Source organism: Cyanistes caeruleus, chromosome 10, assembly GCF_971803275.1.
Source record: "Cyanistes caeruleus chromosome 10, bCyaCae1.hap1.1, whole genome shotgun sequence".
Lineage (NCBI taxonomy): Eukaryota > Metazoa > Chordata > Aves > Passeriformes > Paridae > Cyanistes > Cyanistes caeruleus.
Window position 1 is genome coordinate 9370295 of NC_141710.1, and position 26355 is coordinate 9396649.

At 39.5% G+C, this 26355-nt stretch overlaps 1 protein-coding gene and 1 long non-coding RNA gene across 5 annotated transcripts in view; one reads left to right on the forward strand and one right to left on the reverse strand.

Moving 5' to 3' along the window:
* Positions 1–11060: 11060 nt before the first annotated feature.
* Positions 11061–16364, reverse strand: LOC111933219 (uncharacterized). Of its 2 annotated transcripts, none has more exons than XR_002866578.2 (3): positions 16064–16364; positions 14127–14186; positions 11061–11174 (listed from the first exon to the last, which is right to left on the reverse strand). It is a non-coding gene; the product is annotated as an uncharacterized LOC111933219 (long non-coding RNA). The 2 variants fall into 2 exon arrangements; XR_002866577.2 differs by having other exon boundaries at positions 11061–11218.
* Positions 16365–21046: 4682 nt separating this feature from the next.
* RHBDD1 (rhomboid domain containing 1) overlaps positions 21047–26355 on the forward strand; it is a 28750-nt gene continuing 23441 nt past the window's right edge. Inside the window, exon 1 of one of the 3 annotated variants that reach the window (XM_086844848.1) lies at positions 21047–21161. The gene's annotated coding sequence lies outside the window, so the exon portion shown is untranslated. Of the gene's footprint in view, positions 21403–23110; positions 23235–26355 lie in introns of those variants that run through there. The other 2 variants (XM_023933209.2, XM_023933210.2) reach the window with 2 other exon arrangements.

The window sequence follows — 26355 nt, forward strand, 5'->3', positions numbered from 1 at the left end:
TTGGTGAAATGGCATCCCAGGAAGGCAACTGCGAGGATCCAAAAGTAACTGAAGAGGTAGGCTGCTCTAGATTACAATGAGAACTGGTTTCTCTTGAAGCCACATTTACCTGTTCATATATAGATTTTCAGCTGCAAAAATGAGTAAAAGTAGAAATTAAGACTCAACATGCATCCTTAACACAGTAAGGAAAAAAACACTGTTCATTTATCTTCTCAGGTGATTGTCATAGGCTCTTGATTTTTTTTTTTTTTTGCCTCTGCCATCAACTGTTTTTATGGCTCTTTTTCCCAACCTTTCTCTCCTCAGACACATCTCTATGCACTTTGCTCACTTTCCTATGTATCTGAATGTTCTGTTAAAAGGGTGTTAGGGTGTTAGACTTGTTATTACAGTCTTCTAGAACTTTAGGGATCCACTAAAAATAATCTCTCACAAGGATGCAAACCAAAATAAAAAATTTCCCAAAGGTGAAGTTACATCACTGTAAGTCTCTAAGGAAAGCAGAATAGCCCTTGTTCACCACCTTCCTCCATTCACCTTGCAGACACAACTGACCTACAAATTGCTCCTTCTAACCCCAGCTCCCAGTTGTTCCTAAAATGTTTGATCTCATTTTCCACACCCAACTCTTCAGTTAAAACAAAATATTAGTACCTCCCTATATAGCTTCATGTGTCTTTGTTTAAAGAAGCCAGAAAAGGTAAAACATCATTCCCACTGGGGAATATAGATATCTCAACTGAAGTATCACTAAACTAACAGGAATCTCGGTAAGACCTTTGGATAATTCCCAGACTACACTGATCAACCTTCAGCTCTGCATCTATTATCTTTATATTTCCATGCTGTAATAAGTTCAAAAACTGTAGTGATGCTTCACAGATATTTTTTTTTTTGTGCTTTAATTCTGTCTCCTTCACCACAGACAAAATTGCCTGGAGCATGAATTTCAAAGGACAAGTTACAGAATCTTTTATCTAATTTATAATAAGTTTTGTCTGTGCATAGCTTAAAGCAATGGTCTCAAGCAGCTTTTGACTGAGCAAAGGAGTCTCATAAGTCCACAGGGGTTTCGTTTGGGTTTTTTACGACTGTGGCAAAGTCCACAGAGGTATAAAAATTAAAGCCAAAGAGAAGGTTTTACCCATGGTTACTTGGTGACAGCAGCAGTCTTGGTCTTGCTCAGTCAGCTTTATTTCATCTTTGAGGTGTCAGTATTTAACCCTGAATGATAGATAAAGCAGAAGGTAATGTGCCTGCTGCTGCCCACAGTGCCATTTAACAGCTACAGAGCAAAAGCAGGAAATATGTTAATCCCTACAGGATCCCACAGGGTAGATCCTTCTGAGGCAAAAATAAGCTGCCTTTTCCCTTGCTTTGTTGGAGAGGAGGGAAGGGAGCCGGGCTGTGCAGAGCCCCAGCTCCAGCCCGTGCCATCGAGGTGGGTTAGCCAGGCTCTGGGCTCCTGTGGTGGGAACACACAGAAAGCTCATGGCCTGGAGTCAGAGCCCTGCCCTGGCCACCAGGACACTGCTGTCACCAGCTGCCTTTGCTGCTGGCCTTGCTCTCAGTCTGGCCTCAGGGCTGGTTACTTCTAAGCAGGATGTGCTGCAGGTGTTTGAACATGACTGATTCCTCAGTTGTGCTTGTCAGGAATGAGAGACTGAAAAATGGGATAACAGAGCAAAAGAGTAAGTAATGGTTTCTAAAGAAAAAGGAGATTTACTCTGGTTTTCTTCAAAGAGTTTAGCGGTGGAGCTTATCTAAAGACCCGACTTATGTCCAGTGATAGTGGGCAAAATTTATTGATTTTTATCAACCTGAGAAGACATGGACTCATTTCACAGGCTCCAGCTGTGATTCAGAATTCCTTGAGCTTTCCCTTGTGTGATATGATCAAGCTTAATCATGGCCTGCTGATCGTAAATGGAACATACTTCCTTGGTCTCTGCTCTTTAAAAGAATTACTGAAGGTTCAAAGAGTTGCAGAAAAGCCTCCTTGCACTATGTGATGCTGGGCAATAAAATAGTGAGCTTAAATGCACGCAGGAAAAAGCAATTCTGACTTCACACATTTAGTGACATGTTCCAAGTTAGTCACAGCTACTTTTAAAGACGGTCTTGGAATTGTAAGAGTTAGCTCCTTAAAAACATCAGCTCAACACTTTTGCAGTCAAAAAAGCAAATAGAAGATTAGAAATTTTCATGTAAAGGAGAGGAAACAAAATAGAGAACTTGTTCTTTTACATGCACAACCTATTATGCATCTTGTCCTTGTCTACTGTCAAAAATTCTACTTTCTGGACTTGAAAACAATAATAAATAATTGGAAAAAGATAACAGTAAATGATTAAAGAGAGTGCAAACTGAGTTAGCAGACTGAGATTTTTCAGACTGGATAAAGAGTGTCTGAGAAGAGATGTGACAGATACCTAGAAATATCATTACTGGCATGGAGAAGGTGAAAAAGATTGATTGTTCCAATACAAAAGATAAAGAACATGGACTAAAACTAGAAGGTTCAAAACAAAGTTCCTTCTTTAATGTCAATGAACCTGTGAAACCATTGCTGCAGGATGCTGTGACTTAAAAAATCAGTGGATGAGTACTTGGGAAAGTCTGTCCATGCAGTGGAAAGACACGAGAGCCAGCTCCAGGAGTGCAGAAGATACAGAAGCCAGGAGTATGCTCAGGGAAGTGCCACTGCTTATGGATCTTACTCCTGTACATGTCTTTGTCACCAAGAAGCACCTAGATGGACCTTGGTAGGATGCAGCACATATGCCTATGCTTTTAAGATTTATTTCACTTGGTCCTGTAAGAGTTCTTTGATAACTGGTCATACTTGCTGTGTTTGAATCCAAAGCCTAGGCTATTCTATTTAAGAAACACCCAGGATTCTACACAGTGATGCTAATTTTCATTATTTAAACAGGAACATTTAGGCACCTGCCAAATATCCTATTCAGTTACTGCAGTAAGAATCTCAATGAAAAAGGCTGTTGGACAGAGAATGATGACTTGTTTAGCATCCCACACCTCTCTTAAACCATAACATCTCAACAATTTCTGGGACAAGACCCAGAGAATATCCATATGCTCATGTGTGATACAAGCAGCACTGAGTAGTAATTTCACTATTTATACACTGGTTTTCATTACACCTTTCACACAATATGCCATTGAATATTGGAATAAATCTCCCAGAAAAGGTAGCTGGGACATCTTCCATGTAAAGTAAGGCACTAAAAAAATTTAGAACCCATTTTCATATTATTCAATTTTCTTCATACTTTCAGGACTCAACATTTTCTTGACTGATGTCAGACAAAAAATTAATTTAGCAAATCTTAGACAAAATCCTATCAATTGTTTTGAGTTCTGTGTGCATGAAAGAGCAACACAAACTACATTTCTTTTTTTAATGCTGTCCTGATTTGAAGACAAGTGTCTGCTAAGGAAGGCAGGAACCTCCCTTGAAATGGAAAAATGTAACCCCCCCTCAAATTATAATAATCTTGAAATCAAGGGGCTCTCAGGCAAATCTTCGGGAATAGGAATAACAGTTCTCTACTAGGAAAATTAAAACAAAAAGTGAGTAGTACAAAAAAAAAACCAACCCACTGTCAGAGTCAGAATACAACCTGACACCCTGTTGGTCATGGTGTTGGTAGCAGTCTGATTAAGTGTGGCTGCAGTCCTGGAGTGATAGACATGGTTTTGTTGAAGCAATGATCATGTAGAAAGGCTGTAGATTTCCTCTGAAGGTTCAGTGGTGTAGATGGGCCCAGTCTTCCTTTGGGAATCCAGTAGAGAAAGGCTGTCTGTGGTGTTCCAAATCTCAGATTATATCCAGGTAGGAATGTTTGGCTCCTCCCTCTGTGAGGGCATCTCACAATGGAAGATGTAATTTTATCAGTTGCGCAGTGAGACTCAGTGGCTCATTAACAGAAGATATTCCCCTTGGAGGGAGAATGGGTTGTGGAAGAGATAAAGAACACTGCCCCACCTGGTTTTAACAGATGTTAACAGAATACATACTTTTGGTTACATCTTGCATTGCAACCCAAGACAAACACTATTCAAATTTTCCTTTTCTAGCCTGTTCTGAATAGTCTAGTCAAAATCCATTAATTTCTCTCAACTTCTATCTCTACTTACTGGAGGTTTGCTATTTAAAATGAAAGGCACCCTATGCATTTAAAATGTTACCACAGTAATTACTACTCAAACAATACATGCCAAATTAGAACAGTCATTTTTAGGGACATCACTGAAGAAATTGTTTTCAGCCTAATGGAAGTTAATAACTGGTACTTACCTGGAACATCATTACTATTATTGCTTAAATAAGGTCACATTTAATTAGTAAGTCATGAGCAAGAATATTCTTTAAAATGCCTGATCCTGGCTCCTGCAAATATTGTATAGACTCAGTTGAAGCTGCAAACCAGCAGAAGGAGGGAGGTCCTGCCTGGACTGGGGATGCTTCCCACCAGTTTTGTGTCAACCCTTTGGATGTGTGGGCACTTTAAAGGGCAGCAGTCAGAACTGCCCACCTGCCCCATAACATTTAAATGTCTTGGTCACCCCAAAGAGCTGGTTAGAAAACACTGATTTCTCAGATTAGAAATACAAACTTGATTCAAGAGACAGAATAACTGATTGTGTATTAAGCAATGGGGTTCAGGGTTTTGAAGATCAGGAAGGCCAAACAATATGGATTATACTTCCATAAACTTATGCATCAAAGGGACTGAAATCAATGGGTATCTGCTCTTTTCAATGGAGGATTTAGTAATGGTAATAGCAACTTCACAAAGCAGTAAGGAAGAAAACACAGCATGAAGGAATCTTGAGCTTTTCTGCCTTCTTCAAACATTACTTGCCTATTTTTAATATGTCAGATAGCTTAGAATTGAGCAAGACACTGGTCCCAGAAAGCCAGCAGTTTTGCCCTGTAAGCAACAATTTGGTTATGGGGTTTGTTCTGTTTTTTCTTTTTCAATTACTGTAGAATTTTACATAGATTAAATTACTGAAATAGTCACAGTTTGGTTTATTGTATGTCTAATACGTGCCAGGCTCAAAAAAAGACTGTGATAAAATAATGGGGTTTGGTTTTCATCTTCTTTCCTCCATCTGATGTGGTTTGAATTAGAAATTACTTTAGGACTACCATAAAAATGGTCCAATTTTTGTCTTTTAGGAGCAAAGCAAACAACTTGAATGTAAGCAACTAAAAGCTGTTTACAAAACCAGTATGTGTGTTTATCCCTAAATAAATCTGTCACAGGGCTGTTACATAATTTGTTTCTAGTGAGTACTTTGAAAAATTGCTATTTAACAGATACTGAAACTTTCCAGATACTGAAAATTTCCAAAAATTGTATGTTGAGATTTTTGTGAACTTAGTAGAGAAATATCTCCTTTCTGAATATGAGAAATAAGGAGATAGGAAACAGTCTGCCATCCCAGTACAATGTTGATCTGGCCACAAAAGAGTTATTCAGCTTTTTTCTTTTTTTTTTTCTTTTTTTAATATAATATCAGTTAAAACTCTGTTTCATTAGTAAACTGAGGAGATCCAAGTTACTGTTAATTCCAGGGCCAAGGTAAACTGTTCCTGTTTACAGTGAAAATATTCCAGCAGAAAGAAAAGAGTATATATAGCAAGAAAAGGAAATGCTAATGTATGCACATACGTTTATATAGAAAAGCTCTTTTAGTTGAATTATGGAAAATCTCATTGAGTAGAATGAGACAAAAGCCACTAACTGAGAACAAATATTACAAATGAAGCATTCAACCAGGAGTTTAATTTTTTCAGTTCTGAGAGCTCCTTTAGAAGACATGGACCATGTCATGTCCAATGGACAGAGCCTCTGAAGTTACATAACAGGGATCAAGGGCTCTGCTTTTTCTGTGGGAGTCCTCAGGCTCTTCTGCTCCTCAGCCAGGATCTGCACCCACCCCAAGACCTGCATCTTTACAGACCCTACAGCTACAAATAAAAACAGTCTGGCTAGCTGCTAGTGTTGTCAACTGTAGCCACTTCTCTCTAAAATTAAGCCAAATTATGGAAACTACATGACATCTGGTCTCCTTCATGTGTATGCTAATATTAGAAAAAACTATTTTCTGCTCCAATACTGCACACAGCATGACACAGGTAATAGAAAGAGAGCAGGATTTCTACCCCTTTTAGACTGCTCCTATAAATTTAAAAAATTATCTGCCACAATTTCATTTTCTTAAAATAGCATTTTTTTTGTCAGTTTTGGACATCAAAAGCCATTTTAAAGAAATGCAGTTATCTAATTCTCTTCAACTTCATAGAGAATAAAGAAAGATTGCCCATGAAAATGCCAATAGTCATTAATGAAATAATTTATTTTGCTATGTACTTACATGCCAGCACATGTAAGTATTAATGATATTCATATGTTTGAGTTAAGTACAACATATTACTTGAGTTACTGCTATAATTTTCTAGTGCTGACAATTATTTTCTATCTGCTTGGCATGCACAGAACTACAGCAGCTTCAGCCATTTCCCAGTCTCTGCTGACAAACAGGAGGTCTCCATACCTATTACTCACTGCTGGCTTTCCTAACTACTTTAATGCATTAATTCTTGAGGATATTTCAGTTGATTTACATAAATACATCCTCTCCTCCTATTATGCTATTACATACATTAGATTATTTTCTACAAAGCATTACTGGGGATTATTTGCAGCCAGCAGATTTAGAGAATGCTGTCCTTGCCATACAGTCCAGAAAAACAGAGTTGACAACCACCCTGTTCCCACGGTCTCCCTGTAGAGGTTGACACGCTGGTGTTCACACTCAAAGTACAGCAAGCAGCTGTTTTTACCCAAGACATGAGCCCAGCTGTGGAGAGAAGGGTCTCACAGTGGGTAACATATGCATTTGTTTTTCTGATATAGACAGGAAGAAAACATTTATCAGTTGGTGGATTTAGGTAGACTGAAAAGAGCCCAATTATAAAATTTGGGAAAATCAGGATGGTTATTAAAGGGAAGAGAAGAAGTGGCAAAATAAATTGCTTATATTTGTTGTTAGTTTTTCAGGGTTTCCCTTCATGTAACCCCAGTGTCATTAGGAGATGTGCTGCTTAGACCACTGCACACTGACAGACACTCTTGACTTCCCATCCTGTATTTGCAGAAATCCAGAGCTAAAGGCCCAAAACTCAAGGGCTGAGTTTTCCTCATTCTACAGGGTTTTTTACATATGAAGATGTAGGAGTCTGTTCTTTGAGGGCTTAGTTCAAGAACCAGATTTCAAGTAGTAAATCTGCAGTAGTTTCACTTATTTTCACACAAAGATTTCCCCAGGTTTGCAGCGGTTAGATTTATATAGCTGTTTGGATCACTTCTGTATTTATTGTTTCATGTTACAAGTACAAAACAAGTGCAAATACCGTAAAAAATTTGGCTTTATATGGTATGTTTTTCACTCTCTCATTTCCTTGTTGTAACTGGCAGCATCCAGAGACTGTTTCCAGACACCCCTTCTGTGCCCATTGGCAGTTCCTCTTCCTCTCAGAAATCTTTAAGGATCACACAACTTCCCAATTTTAATATTTTCACCAAAAAGAAAATGTGAACATGCTACTAAGCATATTCCAGTTCTTACAGATTCCTACCATTGCCTTACTTATCCCCTTTTCATAGGATTAAACTATAAATATGAATATAGTTACTAGAATGATGTCTGTTTTTTCTGCTATTTCCAAAAATAGCACCCAGGAGATAGGAACAAATGAATTTGGTATTTTGTCCAGGGACAGGATACCTCTTGGGCTTTTTAAGCCTTTAAAAATTATTTAGCAGTGATGACAGATGCAAGACTGACATCTCAATACAATGAAAACCTCAATTTATCCGTGCTATCAGCAAGGCTCCAGTTATTGCAAGATTCTATAGCTATGCAGTTTGTTACTGAATTAAATCCTTCCTATAGGATAGTGATTAATAATCCCTGCTTTTGTTGTTTAAAACAGATGTTTCAGGCCACAGAATGACAAAGATCAACTTAAATACATGAAGAGAGTATAAATGTCTTCCTGAGTCTGCAGAACAACCTGAAAAAAAATTTAATGGCGAGGTCTGCTTCCCCCTAATCACCTGAAAGGGTTGTCACGTCTGGAATGGAAAGATAAGTTACAGCATTGCCCTCAGTAATTATTTCTAGATGGAGAATTCCAGCAGAAGCATCCAGCTTTTGTTCTTAACCCCCGGTCCAAAGCTGGCCATGCAGTAGAAAAAGTAATAAAAAATGGTATCTCAGAGGATTTCATTCTCATTATGAAACAGTTTCATATTTAACTAACTTTAAATGTCTTAACATTAATTAAGGTACTGTAGAATACCCAGTTTCTTTTGGTGCATTAGAGTTCTGTAACAAATGTGATGTAAAACATTGCCAGTTTGCAAAATAACAATAACATCCTAAACACACATGTACCAAGATCCTGCAGGTATGTGCTACAGCACAGCATCACAGTCGTGCTCTGGGTTTGGCAGGAATCCCCCTTGCTGCCTTTCTTTTAGTGGCAGAGGAAACTTTAAAATCAAGGTGTGAAAAGGTATGCCAGGTCCTCCTCAGCTGAGGCAGATGACTGATCCTGGCATCAGTCACTTCAGAAACAGAATAAACCAGCAGTTATTTTTTTGATCTTTTTCATGAGGACTACAGCTGGTAGATGATAATGCGTTCCCCCCTTCTATGCAGCTGCAGATTCATGCAGTGCTGCTTCTCCCAGCAGAGTAGTGGCACAACGTGGATGACTTTCCCATGGTTTATAAATCCTGTATCCATGACCTTCGCAAATCAAGGGTCAAAACGAAAGCACAGCCTATATAAATAAGTTTATACTTTGAAGACGTAAGACTTGCAAGTGAATTATATCTGTTTAGAGGAGCAAAGTCTTCACCAAAAACTAGAGGCTTCTCAGGCAACTAGAAACTGTCTCTGTGTAAGCAGCATTGAAGAGCCCATTTCTTTTAATCTGTGATGACAAACTTCCTCAACAACTGCATTCCTCAGAAATGAAATGACCAAACTCCTGGGTGAAACTGCTGTGAGAAGACAAAATCACCCAACCCTACTGGCTTGAAACTCCTCATAGACATGAAATAAGGACCACAAATTCAGATATAAGCGCTGAAGTAATTCAAGTGTGCTTTTCCACTTAATAGGAATAAAGTTAATAGGAATAAAGTATAAAATACAAGAGTGAAATAGGAGCTAAGAAAATCAGAAAGCAGTTTAAAAACAGGCATGGGAGAAGTCTGGCCCATACATGTGCCTCCCCTTGCCTTGTGAACAGGAGACATCAGACATTGATTTCTGCAGTTTCAATATCTGAGAACTGGGATATTATGCTAATAGCTGTGATGATAACATTTTATGTGGATTTCCAGGTCATTAAGGATGCTGTCAGGGTCATCCACTGAAGGAACACACAATTCCCACTGAAGACACCTCACTGTAAGGTCAGATATTATTCAGTGTAAGAAACAAGCCCTGTCTCTTGCATACCTGCCTTATTCAGGATATGAGTTATACAGTGAGGACTGCAAAGGGCATGAGCCCACTGGCCAGCTCCTGGCTAAATCTTTTCCCACAGCTGCATGAAAGGTAAGTAGCTTCAGGGGAATCAGCAATGAGTTTACTGGTGCAATATTCAGTAAATGTCATCTCTAGTGCACAATGTGAGAGACAGATCTGTTGCCACTGACCTTAATACTACCGATTACTGTGTGGTTTGTTGAGTAAGCACTGTGTAAGTGAGCAAGTCAGAAGCACAGCCTCTGAATAAAGATAACATTACATCAATATAGTGTTATTTTAAGCTTCTATTAGCAACCCAAAAGTATTTGTTAAACTAACAGGAATTGCACCATAGGAAGCCCTCTTTCACTCCAGTTCTAATGCAAAAATACCCTGCAGAATAATCTCATGAGCTAAAACTGCAGAAGTATATAAAAGCAACATGGAACAGTTAGGATTTGCATGCACATTTTTAACCTTGTTATTCCCAGACCTTAATTTTACTTCTTTTATTTCTTTAAAAATTTCTGACCATGTTTAGTCTAGTCTACTAACACCTATGCTTTTTCAGAAACTACTGCCTCTTAAGAATGCATCCTCTGCAAAGCCAAAAGTTTTGCACTGGTACAGAAGCAGGGAACTTTCAAAAGAGTGCTGAATTAAATAGTTTTAATTAATTTTGCAAGAAGAAAAAAAGACGTGGCAGATTACTATTCCCAGTTTTAATTTGTATATGCAAAACTAATGATCCAACATGACTAAATGGGGTGTGCCACTTTCCCTTCACTGAAAATGCAAATGGTTAAGGACCTTGAAAAGTGGTGCTCCTTGCAGAGGTCACCTGGATGGTCTGTTATCAAAGCTTGCATAATGAAGTGGATGACACAGCCATTGACTTGCATATGGGCTTGTATGTGTCAAAGCAGACCAGCTTAATCTAAAGGTGAATTCAATAATGTTATGCTGAATTGCAGTACACAAAAAGCCTGCAAAAGCCTATGATTAAGGGTCAGCACATCTGGCTTCTGATTTGATGTCAGCTGCTAACCCTTCTTTGACCTCATCCCCTGCAGACTTTCTAACTGCCTATTACTAGGGATATTTTACAATGTCATCTTGCTGACTCTCACTGTGCATTGAAAAATGCCATGTATCTTCACCTTTGCTAAGTTAATTTCCAAACCTCTTCACTACACACGGAAAACTAACATTTAATTTCCTAAGCCTGCAGTAAATTGTCATCTCACATTGGGAGATAGTGAATGAAAATTGTAGGAAAGCTTATTTTTCCTTCCAAAATAACCATTCTGTCCATTAGAGAGTGTGATCTCTCAAATTTGCATGCTTTTCATAATATTATTGGTGACAAAAATTTATTCATCCTTAGTGTAGCTGTGTGAAACAAACAGCAGAAAAAACTTGCTTATGCTATATAGGAAATCATTCACACCACATGAGATTTCCTACTTTACTGACTTTTATTGTTCTTCCATTTATTCATTTCCCTGTATTTGGCAGGCTGGTGTCCCATTTATGTTGTTGATAGGCTGAGGCTTGTTTATGCTTTTGAGTAGGGCAGTCCAATTCTGCCAAAAAATAAGGACAAAGCCTGTTGAGTGGCTGCATCCTTCTGCATAAAAAAGAGAAACCTCTCTCAACTTGGCTTTCCATTTGCATCAAAAAACAATCTGTTCATCAGAAACAGTTTGTAATCTTAAATGTTTTTCTAAGCTCCATACCAACTGATTCTCATTTCAAAACAAACAAGAATTATAATTTACAAAAGTGAAAGGTAGATAATTACAGCAGAACACTCAGTTATTAGATCATTTCCAAGTATACAAAAGGAAGGAAATGAAAGGTTTGTGACCACCCATATGCAATAGCAGACATTTCTCAGTAAGAATAAAAAAAAATTCTCAGTAAAATGAATGCCCCAAAGCACCACAAGAATTTACTTCATAGGTGTAAAAATGATACATTAATTTGATACGTAAATATTTTAGAAACACTAATCAGTTAGAACACACCTTGCAATTATATGCAACTCAGTTTTGAGAAGAATAGGCTGACATACAGGAAAAAAGAATTCCACTATTTCAAATAATACATGAGCATCCATCCATATTTTTTAATCTATTCACATTTATAAAAGCTTCAAAAAAAGAAGCTATCCAATTGAGTTGGTACATGCATCAAGATACATAAAAGATTTCTTTTAGAATTTTACCAGTGATCAGCATTTCTCACTTATTTTACCCTTTCCACCACATTTAGGGAAAATGGGGCTTAATTATGGAATCCAGCAGCTGTTGTAGCTCCATAATGCATATAAATAAAACACCAAAAGACCGCAGGGCCTCCTTTTGGGGTTACTATTTTAATGATGCAGTATCACAGTTCTAGCTCGTTCCACCCTTTCCATGGTGCATATCCTCAGTAAATCTCATCGACTGCATGCTGCATCGCTGAATTAAAGGTAGAACCTACTGGGATGGAACTGAAACCAATGGGAATTTAGAGCTATCTCACACATAGCAGGGACTGGGCTCGTTGCCCATATCGTGGCCTTATCAAAGTATCAAGAAAATAATAAACATAAAAAATAAAGTTCAATAACTTTGTTATCAATATGACTAAACACAGCTTTCATAAACATATCAGGTCTATGCCTGCAAAGCCTTACAGTCACATTTTCCTTTATTCCTCTCAGCCAAAAAGCAAACCTTCATTATCACTTTGAGTCCACCTGGTTTTCCAAACAGCGATTACACCACCTGCACTGCCATTCCACACTAGAGCAAATTTAGTCCCACTTCACTGGCATTTCTGCTAGACTGTAGCTGCTACCCAGTATATCTGCCCCTCACTAGCAAGGCAGACCCTGACAATAAGCAAAAGGACTCCTCATATACGGCAGAGACAGGGAAGACATTTGATGGATGCCTCTGACTCCTATGTCCATCTCGGCAGTGAAAGCCTTCCGTGAGCACCAGTAACTGTGCATGCACTGAATACACGTTTCCCCTGCTTCCTGAGCAGGCTGGGCTTGGCACACACAGCAATCTCATTCGGTTTCTGTGAAAGTTTCATATTTTTCCCCATTATGAGTCCCCACAGCCCAGATTGATAGTAGACCCAGCTGTCCTTTATAATTACATTTTAATGACTTAGGATGGTTGTTTGCATTTTGGCAACTTGTTTAATAGTGATGACATTTAAATTGTCACAACTAGGCTTCAAAGTTATCAATTTATTAGATGATCAGGAAACTTCACACCTATGGTGGTGAGGTTTTTTGGCTGCAAAACCAGTAATCCATCGGCACACTAATTTATATAATGAGGGTTATTTCATAGGGATATGCTTTAGTTAATTCAGCCCTGAAAGGGATTTACTTGAACAAATTAAAATGGTTCTGTTTACTTATTTATTACCTTAGATTGACAGATACTCTAAAAACACACATATTGTGTTTTGTCTTCTGTTGCTTTTTCATTTCAGTACATTGACTTTCTGTGCACATATCCATTTATTTCTTCTCCTTCTGCAAATGAACCTGGGATTTGCAGAATCACATATGATTCCTTCAGAGAAACACTTCTCTGATACAGCAACAGAAGCACTCAAATATTGCAGATTATATATTATATATTATATTCTTGGTAGATTTTTTTTGTTAAGTATTTCAACACCCATCCCCCAAAGATGCCTCAAAACAGTTGTCTAACTCCTTATAGATGTAGAAGTCATGAACAGCAGAAAAATTAACCCTGATTGCCTGGTCTGAATATCAGGTTTAATCATGGTACTGTCCGCTGCCTACACACTGCTTGTTTACCCCTTAGGTTCCCTGCTTCCCATTTTCAACCCAAGGGTTTCAAGTCTCCCTGAAGTCTCCCACCCAGCCCTATTTCACTTGCTGTTTAGAAAAGAACCAACACATAGTAGGGGCAGGTAAAGCTCACGAGATTCTTCACAAACCCACAGCTGCATAGCCCCAGGTGTGGAGGGGGCACAGCTACAAACGAGCAGTGCCAGCCAGGCCCTTTAGAACAAACTGGTATCCTGCCATGTCTCCAGAATGGGGACTCAGCTCTGGGACTGGCAAGCACATCCCAGCCATTCCCATCAGCAGCACAGAGCAGCTCCCCTCACCAGGCTCTGCTGAGGCTGACTGGCTGCCATCCTGACCACGGATGGCAGCTGCAGGAGGCAGTGGGGCTGCAGCCCACAAGCAGCCCACACTTCTGGCAGAAGAGACTGAAATTGGTTAACTGATTCTGAAGTTACTGGGCATGAGCAGCATGCAGGTAAAATTGTCAGATGTAGATTTTTTTAGGAAATCAACTAAAACATGCTCATACACGTTATTGGTGATTGATACCAACAGGGATATGCCAGTCATCATGAAGGAAAGTAGCTTTGGGAGGGGCAGGAGGGGGATTACTGCTCACTGCCATGTCCCTGATGTAGAAATGGCACTGCTGACAGGCACCATGCACGTGTAAGTGAACACCTTGTGAGCTCCCACCTACCTCAGGGACTTGGCCCAGCACAGGATGTGCCATATAATCTTCCTTCCAAGAGAGAGCTGTCTGTAATACACAAGTTGGAAAAAAAAAAAATCTAATGATGTACTTCTCTTGACAATTTTGACTGCCTTTTCCTCCTTATCAGTGGTATTACCTTCATGCAAGCAATCATTAAGTAAACAGATCTCAAAGAAAAGTCATTTCAAGTACAGATTTCTTCCACTAAACTCCCTGGAGTGCCCACTCTGTAGCCCTTGGGCAAAATCCAGCATGAATTTATCTCAAGAATAGGCCAATGCTCATTAATCAAGCAAAGGCCTGGCTGAAATCCTCACAGGCGGCTGCGCAGAATGCCAAGTCACCTTGTTGTAACTGATCTAGGTATTCTGCAGTGCCAAAAGCCAAAAAGCTGCCAGAGACCATTATATTACAGATAGAAAGACAGTAAAGAAAACAAGGAAAGTAATTAAAAAATATATTTCTCAAGCTCATTGGATATGGACCAAAATTTGAACACAGAATGAATAACGAAAATAAACGTGACAGGTAGCAGAAACACACATTAGTGAGCTGCTGAAAGAAAAAGCTTCAAATAGACTCTCACAAGTTTTTAGAAGAGGAGGAAGAGGTCCCCAGGGCAATCCCCATGGGAATTCTTTGACTCTGGGAAGTGGGAGGGTTCATCTAACTAATGGCTGAAAAACTTGCCCTTCTACCTAGAAAGCTGGAAGATCCCCAGAAACCTGAACAAGTCCTAGAAAGTTTGCATGAACACCCCTGCAGATGGCTGAGCGCTATCTTTATGCCCTTGCTGGTGCTCATTCCTTGCCAATCGCAAGCCTGTACCCTGACCTCTGCTCTGTTTTCAAGGGTGGCCTTTGAAGTGGGTGATTCCTGCAGTGGAGATGGCCTGCGGGACAGGGCAGCCCGGGGCTGTTACTTGTGCTAGCTGGGAGCTGCGATGGCTCTCAGCACACGCACAGCACGGTGAATCAATCCTGCCTGCTCCGGCCCCACCCAGCCCCTGGAGACAGCCTCAACCCGATCCCAAGCACCTCGCTGATTTTGTTTAAAGAAGATTAGAGAGCACCATCAGCAAAGGACTGACAGTCTTCAGCAGAGTGAAAAATAAACTGGTGTAGTAAGACAGCAACCTGTTGCAGCTGTTTGCTCAGTGAGTGCACAGCGTCAGAGCATTTCTCAGCTGCATGTCACGACAAGCAGTCACGGCAGGACAGCACGGAGCCATCTCCTGCTGCTGCTCCAGGTCTGAAGGAAGGCTTCCACCTGTTTTTCTTGGTCCGACAAGAAATAGCACAACTGTCTTTGCCCTGAGGCAATCATTACGGCCACAGCAGCACTACCACAAAAACAGGGGTGAAAGCTGCTGTTTGAAACCAAGGTAAAGACCGAGGCTTATTTCCTGTACATACACAGCAAAAAGCATCATCCCCAGCAGGCTCACCAGTTATTTCCACCAGCTGTTATCAGTAGTTTCCAGTGCTCTAAAGGCAGTTTAAAAAAAATACACCTCAATTTTTACTGAGCTTTGAAAAGCTTCTATTTCAGATCTGAATAAAGCCTTGTGCTCCTGAAGGCTTGTCTGCTTTCCCCATCTATACTAGCTGACCAAATACAATATACTGTATTGGCTAGAAAAGTCTACTTTATCAGGCTAGAGTGAAATTTCTCATGAGCTGAACCTGAGTAACACTCAGCTACAAAATATAAGCTTTCAGGTTTGGTGATATTCAGTAGTTTTATGTAGTTTGATTATAATTCATACATTATTTTCTATGCTCAAAAATGTTCAAGCGCTTCAAAAACCCAATCTGATCTTGATTTATTTTACTGCTATCTACAGCAGCCGTGTAATTTCTGCTGAATATTGTAAAAACCAATAATGAAAAAAGTGAAAATAATGCTTCAATAGAGCTTACCAGCTTTGAATTGCCACTTTCAGATTCACTGCCTTGAATATTGTATTGCCCCCTTCCGTACTTTGTCTTGAACAACCTCTGTGAAGGGGATCCAGCCCCAAGGTACCTGAGCAAGGAGCAGGAAAGGTCCAAGGACAGCAGCTGGTTCAGCCAATCCTCCAAAACACAAGGCAGCCCATGAGGACAAGGCAGGGCAAAGGAAGTCAAAACCAGGCATTACACCTGGATGGAGCTCTTTGGAGACAGAACCATCAACCAAAGGCCCGTGGCCAGGGCAAGGCTGGGGGCCAGTAGGGACCAACCCTGGTGCAGGCCTGCTTAGGAAAAACCCCAGGCCTAGGGCTGACCTCAAGTGGCGCACTGGGCCCGTGAGGAGGGGACGCGTCTGGGGACTCAAATGAGGCTGGCCAGGGACTATTAAGCCCTAATTAAGCCTGATCAATGCACTCTGAGCTGTGACAGATGCCTTCGTTAGGCTTAGTTTTGTTAAATAAAAATATGTTAAAGACAGCTTTAGGAAGTTGAAACCAACAAAACAAACAAAAAATCCCAAACAAAAAATAATGCCTATTTCGATATTATGATTATGGCACATGATGTCTCCTCACAACTTCTGTGATTCAAACTTCCAAGGGAAGTTCTCTTTCTATGAGAACAGAAATAAAAAGACCAAATTGTGAAGTAAAATTTTTATGTGGTCTTCCACCACATCACAGGTATCAGCACCTCTTCTAAATGCTTCCTCACCCCTGCCTCTGCCTCTCAGCCTCTCTGCAGGGAACAGGAGTCAGGCTAATGATCACACACAATGTAGAACCAAGGTTAGCATGATAGACAAAAACTTGCAAAACATGAATTCTACTCATATATTCAGAAGAAAATACAGAACAAGAAAAGACTTCCAAGAAGTGGCTTAAATGTAATTTCTGGTGAAATTACTGTACTATCTTTAACAAATCCTCCTTTACAAGGAGTACAAGATAAAGCCCTCTGGTATTGCCTCTGGATTAGCCCAACTTTGAGAGCTGGGAACCTGGGAGTACAGCAAATTGACATTTCATCTCCCTTGGCATCCTGCAGGCCAGTGGAGCACAAAAATGTCACCAGAATAGTGACATATCCTTGTTATAAAGTAGTTAAAATTTCATAAAAAAATGGATCAAACCCTGTGTTTCCATAATGGAAAACATTATGTGAATACTTTATAGGAATGGGAAATAATCACAAAATTTTCACAGCTAGAGTATTAAGAAAAATTCTCTGCCAGTAGCAGAATATACTTTAATGTCATGATTTTTATAAACTGTGAATGATGAGATGTAAATTATGCTGCCACTGAAAAAAAAACAAACAACTGTATTCAACAGAATATTTTCTGCCTGCAGTATTACTACAAGTAACAACTTCTTGAGTGTTATTCCTGTGGTCAGTAAAAGTAAGATAAATGTTTGTATGTACAGCTTTTGAAATCAGTTTGAGATGACAGCAGGTTACTCTTTTGTCGCTTCATACCAAATAACTCTTTACATTATAGTTTGTTTTCATGTTTTCAGTGATGTCACAGCCTATTATCTTTGCTTTTGACACCTTTTTTAGAAAGCCCTTCAGTTTCATAGAAGGATTGTCTGGTCCTATCTTTTTGGGCATAGTTCACACATACATTTCCTTAACACTTTTTGGTCTACTCCCTTCTCTTCTGGTTACATCCAGGAGCTCAGGCTTTTGAGCTTTTTCAAAATGCTTTGGCTTAACTGAAGTGTCTCACTGCAGCATGGAAATATCCAGATAAGCAGGAGGTGACTTATCATCTGATCAGATGCCTTTGGCTGTGTTGGGAAACCTTTTTGATGTTGGTCCATTTCTTCCAGCCCACATTAAGACCAAGACACTGCTTTAGTCTCCATATGGTTTGTTTCATCTATATTTTCTGGGAGTCTATATGAACAAATCAAGAACCTCCAGGATATATTGTTTTATCTCTGTAAGCTGAAGAGAAAGCATCTCTATCTTCCCTCCATTTGTCTATATGTGTTAGTGATGCTGGCAGCTGAACTGGAGAAAGTAACCTGCCAGCAAAGAAGAAGTTAGTAGAGGTGGATTACGTAGTAAAAGCAGAGTTAATGTCAGATCAAAGACTCTTTGGGAGAGTAAGCCCTGAATTCATACAAAACATTCACTATCAGATCTTATTTCCATCTGTCTCTCTCAGAAGGGATTGTCTCCAGTTTCCAAGGCATTATGTTGTTTTCAGAAGCAGAATGGTAGCAGTGGTACAACAGCTGTATATAAACTAATAACATGTTTAAACTGATCCTTTGATCGTCTGTATTTTGTTAATTTTCTGACAGACTCATAATATTTGATGTATCAAATTCTAGGTTACCACTTTTCTTCTGCTTTTTGTAAACACTGTCATGTACTGACAGTCTAGGAAAGCCACAGTTCCTTTACCATAACTACACTCCGACATTCTTCTTATATTTGCAGGCTAGTCCTAACTAGTTCCTTCAAGATTAACATAAACAGTATTTCAAATGTGCTGCTATCAGATTCCCAGCATTAATTTAAAAAATAACCTTCAGATATGGATTTAATTTGCATTCATGCATTCATAGCAGGATGTTTCTTTGCAATTGTTACATGTTGAAAAGCCTTGGTATAACCCTCAGAAAAAGTGAGTATTTCGAGATCTGCTCTATTGCTTCTAAAACGTGTTTAAACCTTATGCTATTAAGCAAAGATCTCAATGTCACTTTTTCATTATGGGTCAACATACGACTAAACTGCATGTTTACACTGATAATAGCTGTATGATAAATATTTACATGGATTATATAGTTAGCAGTAAGGCGTAAGCAGTGCCGACTGTATGCGTCACTCCTGTACCAGGAGTACACAAGTTATGAAAGTGATGGTTTTGATTTTTTCTTCTTTATTTTCCTTCCAAGTATTGAATTCTCTTTCTAATCAGGCCAGACATAACTAGGAAACAGAACCCATACTGTCAGTTGTTGCTTAAATGGAAAGGGATATTGTCTTAAATTAATTCAACCAACCTTTTATGTGTCAGCCTTTCAGTTATTCTTACTCAAGAACATTATTCATACTGAGGAAAGCTGAGGAATGCCTTGTATGGCACATGTATATGAAACGTAGAATTTTTTTTTAAAAAAAAAGTTGTAATATGTGAACAGTGTTTTTCATTTAATTAAATTTTATTGGTAAGAAAAATTAATATTCAGACAAAAAAGTAAAAGAAATCCATGAGGTGAATGGTGGCATGAGATTAAAGAAAGAAAGCAGCAGGTGTTTCTTTTTTTCTTCTAACCAGCTATTTATGTAAGTATAAACTAACCAAGAAGATCTGGCGGGATATTAGTAAAATTTGTGTAGAACAAGGAATAAAAAACCCAGCATTTAAGAACTTTATGGGTATAAAATCCCACACTTGGGCAAAGAGTACAAGAACAATGGTGGGTTTTTTTTAAAACCTAGCTACATATGTGGTCCATTAATTATAGCATTAGAACATAGTATTCATTTCCTTAGCCTCCCATTGTTCCTGTGACTTTTGTTAGCCCTGCCATATCATTAGGGATCTGAAAAGAGAGACTAGTAATATACAATTGCTCAGATTGACCATGAAGGGAACTATGATCTTCTAGGTCCCAAAAAGGAACCACAACCTCAGGACTTGCACATCCAGTAATAAGATCTGAGCCTGTATTGAGGCAATAAATATGGCATCTTTAAGAATTATGGACTGAAGTTATGATTGCCTGAAAATGGAGTATGCTGTTACAGGAAATTGTGCCAATTGTAGAAAACCTGATGTATGATAAAAATCTATCAGTTTGGGCACTTTTAACTCCCACATCCTGAGATTTCTATGAATTATTATGATTAGCTTTAATTGAGGTAACAAATCTAAATGTGCCAGAAGTAAGGAGCTTAAGGTAGTGTGTGTAAATGGTGGCACACGCTGAACCTGGCCCGCCTCTTTTGGCTTCTGCTCGTTCTTGGAAGCGAGGACTATGCTGAAGCTGCTTGTTTTGGCAAAGCCTGCTCCTTTAACTTGATCTCCACCCTATTTCTAGGAATTCAGCCTCTTTCATGCCTGCCAGTCTGCTGAGCTGTGTGCTGTTTTTGGAAGGGCAGAATGCAATTTTCTTATAAATTCTATGACATACTTGTACAAGTTGCCAAAATGTTCTATGAAACCTGAGTGCCACATAAATGACAGCAGAATCAGGCGGTTTACATGTAGCTTTGGCTATGGGTTTTGTATGATTCATTTCTAGTCACATATTTGCACCAACAGCTTGCCAACATTTCTATGAGAACCTATTATTTCAGGCATTTATAATTTGCTCAGTGTATTCCCTACTGAATATTAATAATACAGCTCACAGTCTGGATATCTGTGTCAAATTTGGGGAATAATACAGTGACACCAGTGACTAGTACTCTACAAAAGTGAAACTAATAGAGTCTTTAGCTGCACCAGGGGAGGTTTAGGTTAGACATTAGGATGAAGTTCTTCACAGAAGGGGTGATTAGACAGTGGAATGGGCTGTCCAGGGAAATGGAGTCGCCACCCCTGGAGGTGTTTTAAGACTGGATGTGGCACTGCATGCCATGGTCTGTTTAACACAGTAGTATTTAGTCGTAGGTTAGATTTGATGATCTCAGAGGCCTTTTCCAACCTTGTTGATTCTGTGATTCTGCAATGTCTTCATCTAACTGATTTTAACGCTTGGAGAAAAAAAAAAAAAAAAGTCGTCGAACTATTTTAAACTTACAGAACTAGTTACTGTTTTGCATGTGCAGTAAAATGCTTTCAAAGGAAACCTTAATATGTATTTTAATAGTGGGCAGTGCCAGCGACCAATAACCGCCCCGAGACAGCCGCGCCGCCTCAGCTTTCCCGCCTCCGGCCTCCGCCCTCAGCCCTCCCGCGCACAGCGCCCCTAGCGGCGCGGCCGGCTCGGCGCAGGCGCGGTGCGCCCCCCGGGCGGGGCCGGGGCCGGGGCCACGCCCCTCGCCGCGGTCACGTGGGGCGGCGCGGGGGTTCCAGGTGCTGCCGCCGCCGGAGAACGTGAGTGCAGGGGCGGGGGGGGCGCTGGAGCTGCCGCTGCCACCTCCTCCCCTTCCCCCCGCCGCTCCTCCTGCTGTGTTCTCCTGTTCTGCTCTCCTGCCCTCGTCCTCTCGCCTTTGCCGCCGCCTCCCGGCGGAGAGCGGCCCCCCGGCCGTGAGGGGCGCGGCCCACACGCGGGGAGCGCCGCCCTGCTGAGCGGGGACTGCCCGCTGCAAGCCCCGGCAAGCCGGGTCTGCTCTGGGTAAGCTGCCCTCAAGCTGCGCTCTGTAGAAGTTTTCCTCCGCCGATCTTAGCTCGTTCCTGCCGCCGCAAGGAGTGGTGGTGGGAATTATGGAAGTGAAGCGGCCTGAGAAGTCGAATCCCCAATATTTCACGGTTTTACAGCCGTTATCTTTATACACACACCCACCGTCGTGTCTCTGGGACTCGGTTCCTGGGAGCGCTCTCGGTGCGCTGCAGGAGCCGAGTGTCGGGAACCCGCGGGGCTTATCCGCAGCCACACCTGCACATGTGCTGTGCTCCTTACAACCTCCGCAGTTCGGGGTTATTGCCTTCATTTACCCCATTTTCTGCAGTGGTATTTTAAAAAAAATTATATAAACCACTTCCTAAAAAAATCAGTAACTGGCCAAAACAACATCCCTTTTTTTGTTAATACTACGAAACAAAAAAACCTACCCCCCAAAAACTGCAAATAACTTGCATCTGTATAAAAGAAGAAGTAATGGCAAGTATATCTTGACTGTATTTGGTAAGCCTTTTTACAATTGTTAAAACACCGAGTTCAATTAATTCAGGTGTTTGTAAAATGTAATGGACAATACCTGATCTGGTTTGATTTCCTGAAATAGCACAGTGATGTTCTTCCTGGAACTGTTTTTTTATTGACATAGATTGGAGGTGTTGACAATGGTAATATAATGCTAATACTACAAAGCATATGTTTCTGAATTGTTTGTATATTTAAACAGAATTATTTAGAATGGATTTCTTCAAAAAGTGAGTTCCCTGTTCATCCTTTCTTCTACACACTGCAGACAAATTTTTCCTCAAAAGCTACCAAGGAATGCTAAAATTATCAGAGCTGTTGTGCTTCACACTTCTGAAGTGGAGTCAGGCAGTCTTTGATGGTTTCGTTTTTCCATAATATTAAAAAATTCTTCGGATAATGGAGGATACTTTTCTAGTATGATTACCCAGTTTTAACATTATACAGGTGGCACAGTTGCAATCAAGTGGGGGAAAAAAACCCCAACAAACCCCGACCAAAACCCAAATCCCTGCCCCGAGTTAAAAATCTGTGAAGTTAAAACTCAGCTGTGGCCTAATCTGAAGTTCACTGTTATTTTGATGTATTTTTATTTTAAGGTGTGATACCCTCTTTCCTTTACAAGCACAGTGATATTAAATATTTATGACTATTTCACTTCTCCAACTTCAATTAGTGTAGATGTATCCTGGTGTTTTGAGAGGCAGTTACTAATTACTGTCTGTTATGAGAGAGATTTGACCTAGCCCCTTGGGTTCTTTCCTGTGAAAGCTGTCTCATTTATTTTGGGATAAGGTGGCTAAAATGATTCTTGGCATGTATTGTTTAATATGTATATATTTTATTGTGAACAGTGCTTGTTACACCCTTCAGAACACAATTTTCAGTTTTAAGCAGAAGTTTTTAGTTAAAATGCTTATTTTGTTAAGGACTTCCTCTTTCGGTGGTACCTAAGAGGATTAAAAATCTATAAAAGATTTTCAATTTCCATGCTGAAGTAGATATAAGAGGCAGAAGGACTTCTTTATTCACACAGAAAACTTTGAGTGAAATTTAAAATGTCATATAGTAAATAAAGACTGCGATATAGCCATTTTTGAAGTCATTGAACATTGATATTTAACAATTGAATTGTAAGGAAGTTATTGACTTACACAGTTTTAAAACATTTTTATTACAGATATGTGAATTCTCTCACCAAATTCTGAAATGCTGTATCTTTTCAGTTCACCATTCAGTATTCCTTTGTGAAGGAAAACCCTTTAAAGGCACATCTGATGAATCCAGAAGTTGTCCTTTATGAAGTAATTAATTTTATAATTAAGTCAGAACCTTGTCTTTGCTATGAACTATGTAATTGACTGGACATTTCAAAGCTTGTTGTAGCTGACAGCTTGTGGCTGACCTTCTCCTTGCATACTTATTAAATATAAACAGGATGATTCATTATGTTTCAAATGTTTAGTTTGTTTTTCCTTGCATTGGTTGTTTTTTCTGTTAGGCCTTTTCCCCACCCCTTTCCAAAGTTTGAGGGCCTCAGTAAAAGTGTTTACAGTTGGCTCCTGCTTCCTTTGCCCTCCTCTTTTGCCCTAAAAACACTGTTTCTGCTTTACCTGGAGAAGCCTTTGTACCCTGAGACTGTATCTTCACAGACAAGTGGTGTGGGCCTGTTGAGGCTTATCTTTAAATGTGGAATGCTTTGTGCTTAGGATCTGATACTCGCCCTTTATGTTTCAAGTGGTTTTGACATTGGTCTAGCTCTAATCTGGACATGTAGGCTGAATGCATAATTTTTTTTCCCAGGGTGTACTTGGCTTTGCATAAACACAAATCAAAATTTCAGGATAGTTATGTCTGTTTTAAGGGGAGCAAGGGTACAGGGAGATTATTTTCCTCTAAATTCAAATTACAGCTACAGGAAAAGACAGTAGAATCTTTGATTTTAACAGGTATTTATTAAAATATTTACTTTATTGCATGATTTCTTTAGTAATGTGAAGTTGTAATATTTTATGGCTGCCAAGTGAGTGAGGGGGTTTGTCACAGTAAAAGTAAGTTTAAATGCTTTTTACTTGGTTAGTACAAAACAAACAAATAAATTCCAAGAATATTTAGTTCAGACATTTATCTTGAGTAGGTGACAAAAATGCAGACACGTGGCAGCCTGGATGCAAGACAAATGTCCATTTCAAGTCTATTCTGGAAATTTGTACATTTTGAAGTAGGTGGCATGTGTTCAAAAAAAAAAAAAGAAAAAAGTGCTTCATTGTTTCAAGCCTCATTAGACTTCTAATAAACAGAGTAGAGGCTGAGGAGGAATGTTCAAACAGTTGAAAGCTCTCTATGTTTTAAGGGAGTTGCATTCCAGAAGGCTCTCAGCTACTGTTTTCTTATACCTTTTTCCCTTTGACTCAAACACATAATGTGTTTTGGTTGGTATTTTTGGTTGCTCCCAGTAATGGGAATGGTTTAGGATAACTAGCACTGCTATGATCATGATGGAAAGCATTCCCAATCCTTTTCCATGATTATTGTCTGGCTATGTGCTGGATGAGGGTTTCTTTTCTTAGGTGCATGGATGTTGAAAGTACTTAATTTGGGAATTTACCGCTATCAGAAGCAGAGATGGAAGCTTTAAAACACACAGTTATTTGACAATTTGAACAACATGGTATGGCAAGATTTTGATGTTTCCATGTAGCTTGCATTTAAAGGATGTCCATTTTTAAATTCTAAGAGTTTTTGTGTCGATAGTTTTGCAATGAAAAAGATGTAACTGTGTATGTGGTATAAGACTAGCCAGAGGTCTGGGCAGAAGATAATAAGAATATTGGGGGATGTTGGTCTACCCGATATCAGAGCTAGTGTGGAAAAAGAGAATGACATTGATTAAACTTTGGATTAACTATTTTTTGTGGTAATATTGACTTTAAAGTCAAAGATGACAATGTAATTATCTGCAGTGACCAATTTTCAGTTTAACAGGTTGGTTCATTTGAGCCTTGTGAGGGCTACAGCTGTGCTCTCTGCAGTTAAATTGTGATCATTAGAAACTGGTTTTGGAAGGCACCAGTGTAGGAAGTTACATGTTCAAGGCCTGGTATAAAGCACATTTCTGATGTTTTCACTCTGTTTTGGACAAAGTGCAGGGATTATGTAGCACCTCCAAGATAATAACATGGGGAAAATGTAGTGACTTTCTTTGTAACGTAACAAATACATTTCACATTCATTCTGGTTTACTGCAGTTATTTTCAGGATAAAAACACAACCAGTTTGGTTTTTTCTTCTCTTAAATTGCTATAATAAGCATAAATGTGATTCAGAGAGAAATACAGAGACTAAAAAAATAATTATAAGAAGTGTCATTAATTAATTCTGTGTGTGAACTAGCATGGAACTGTGTGCTCCCCTCACTTCAGGATAAGCAGAGAAGGTAGCCTGGCCCCTACCGGGTTGTCTTTGATGTTCCACCCCCTGCAGGTCTGTTACAAGATAGCATCATCCAGAGATGCTTTCCTTCTTTTCCATGTGCTCACTGACTTTGTGGAATGCATCTCAATCAAATTATTAAGAATAGTCTGAATAACTGAATAAAAATTTTTAGTAAAGTGTTTACAGACATAGCAATGGTCTGTAGAAATGTGAAACTTAGTAAATCTTAACAGACATAATGGAGAAGGTTAAATTTTGAATCTTGAGCTGTCCTTTATAAATGTGTAATTTTTCCTCCTGTCCCCCAGAAGAATTAGATTGTTGCTTGTTTTTCTAATGAAAATATTGAAGAGGGATAGTTCTGTATGAACAGGAAAGGCATTTAAATAAAAAATTAGTATATTATCAACTTTAACTATTTTGTTTATAGTGAAAAAGAAGGCTAGTGGGGTGCTTAGATGAGAATTTTATATATATCTCAATATTTCAGGCAGTTTCATGTGAAACCTGGTAGCAGAGTTTTGAATAGTTGTTATATTTTGCTGGCTCTATATAATTGATGCTTACACTTGGAATAATATGCATCTTCAGTAGTTCTACAAATAAGGGACACCCTGGAGGGGAGGAGAGGCTGTGCTGTTGTTGGGCCACCTTGCAGAGTTTTCAGAGGTAAAAGCTGGACTGGCCAAGTTGGGGTAGCCCTCAGAACCAGCTTGAAATCCCAGGTCTCTTTCTGTCTACCACAGGTGCTTCCACCCTCTGGAAACTCCACAGCCCCCTGTGCTGTGTTATCCAGCGCATCTTCCTCCTTCCTCTCTTGTCAGTTCCTGCCACAGTAACTCTGTTTCTAGCCAGATCTATTTCTGTAGCCCTCTTTAACCCCCTAGGTTTTTCTGGCATAAACAAGGCCGAGATGAAAATTGTGTTATAACTCTTTAAATTTTATATGCTGATTTTGTATATGATTTCTCCCATAGTTTTCTTTTCTCC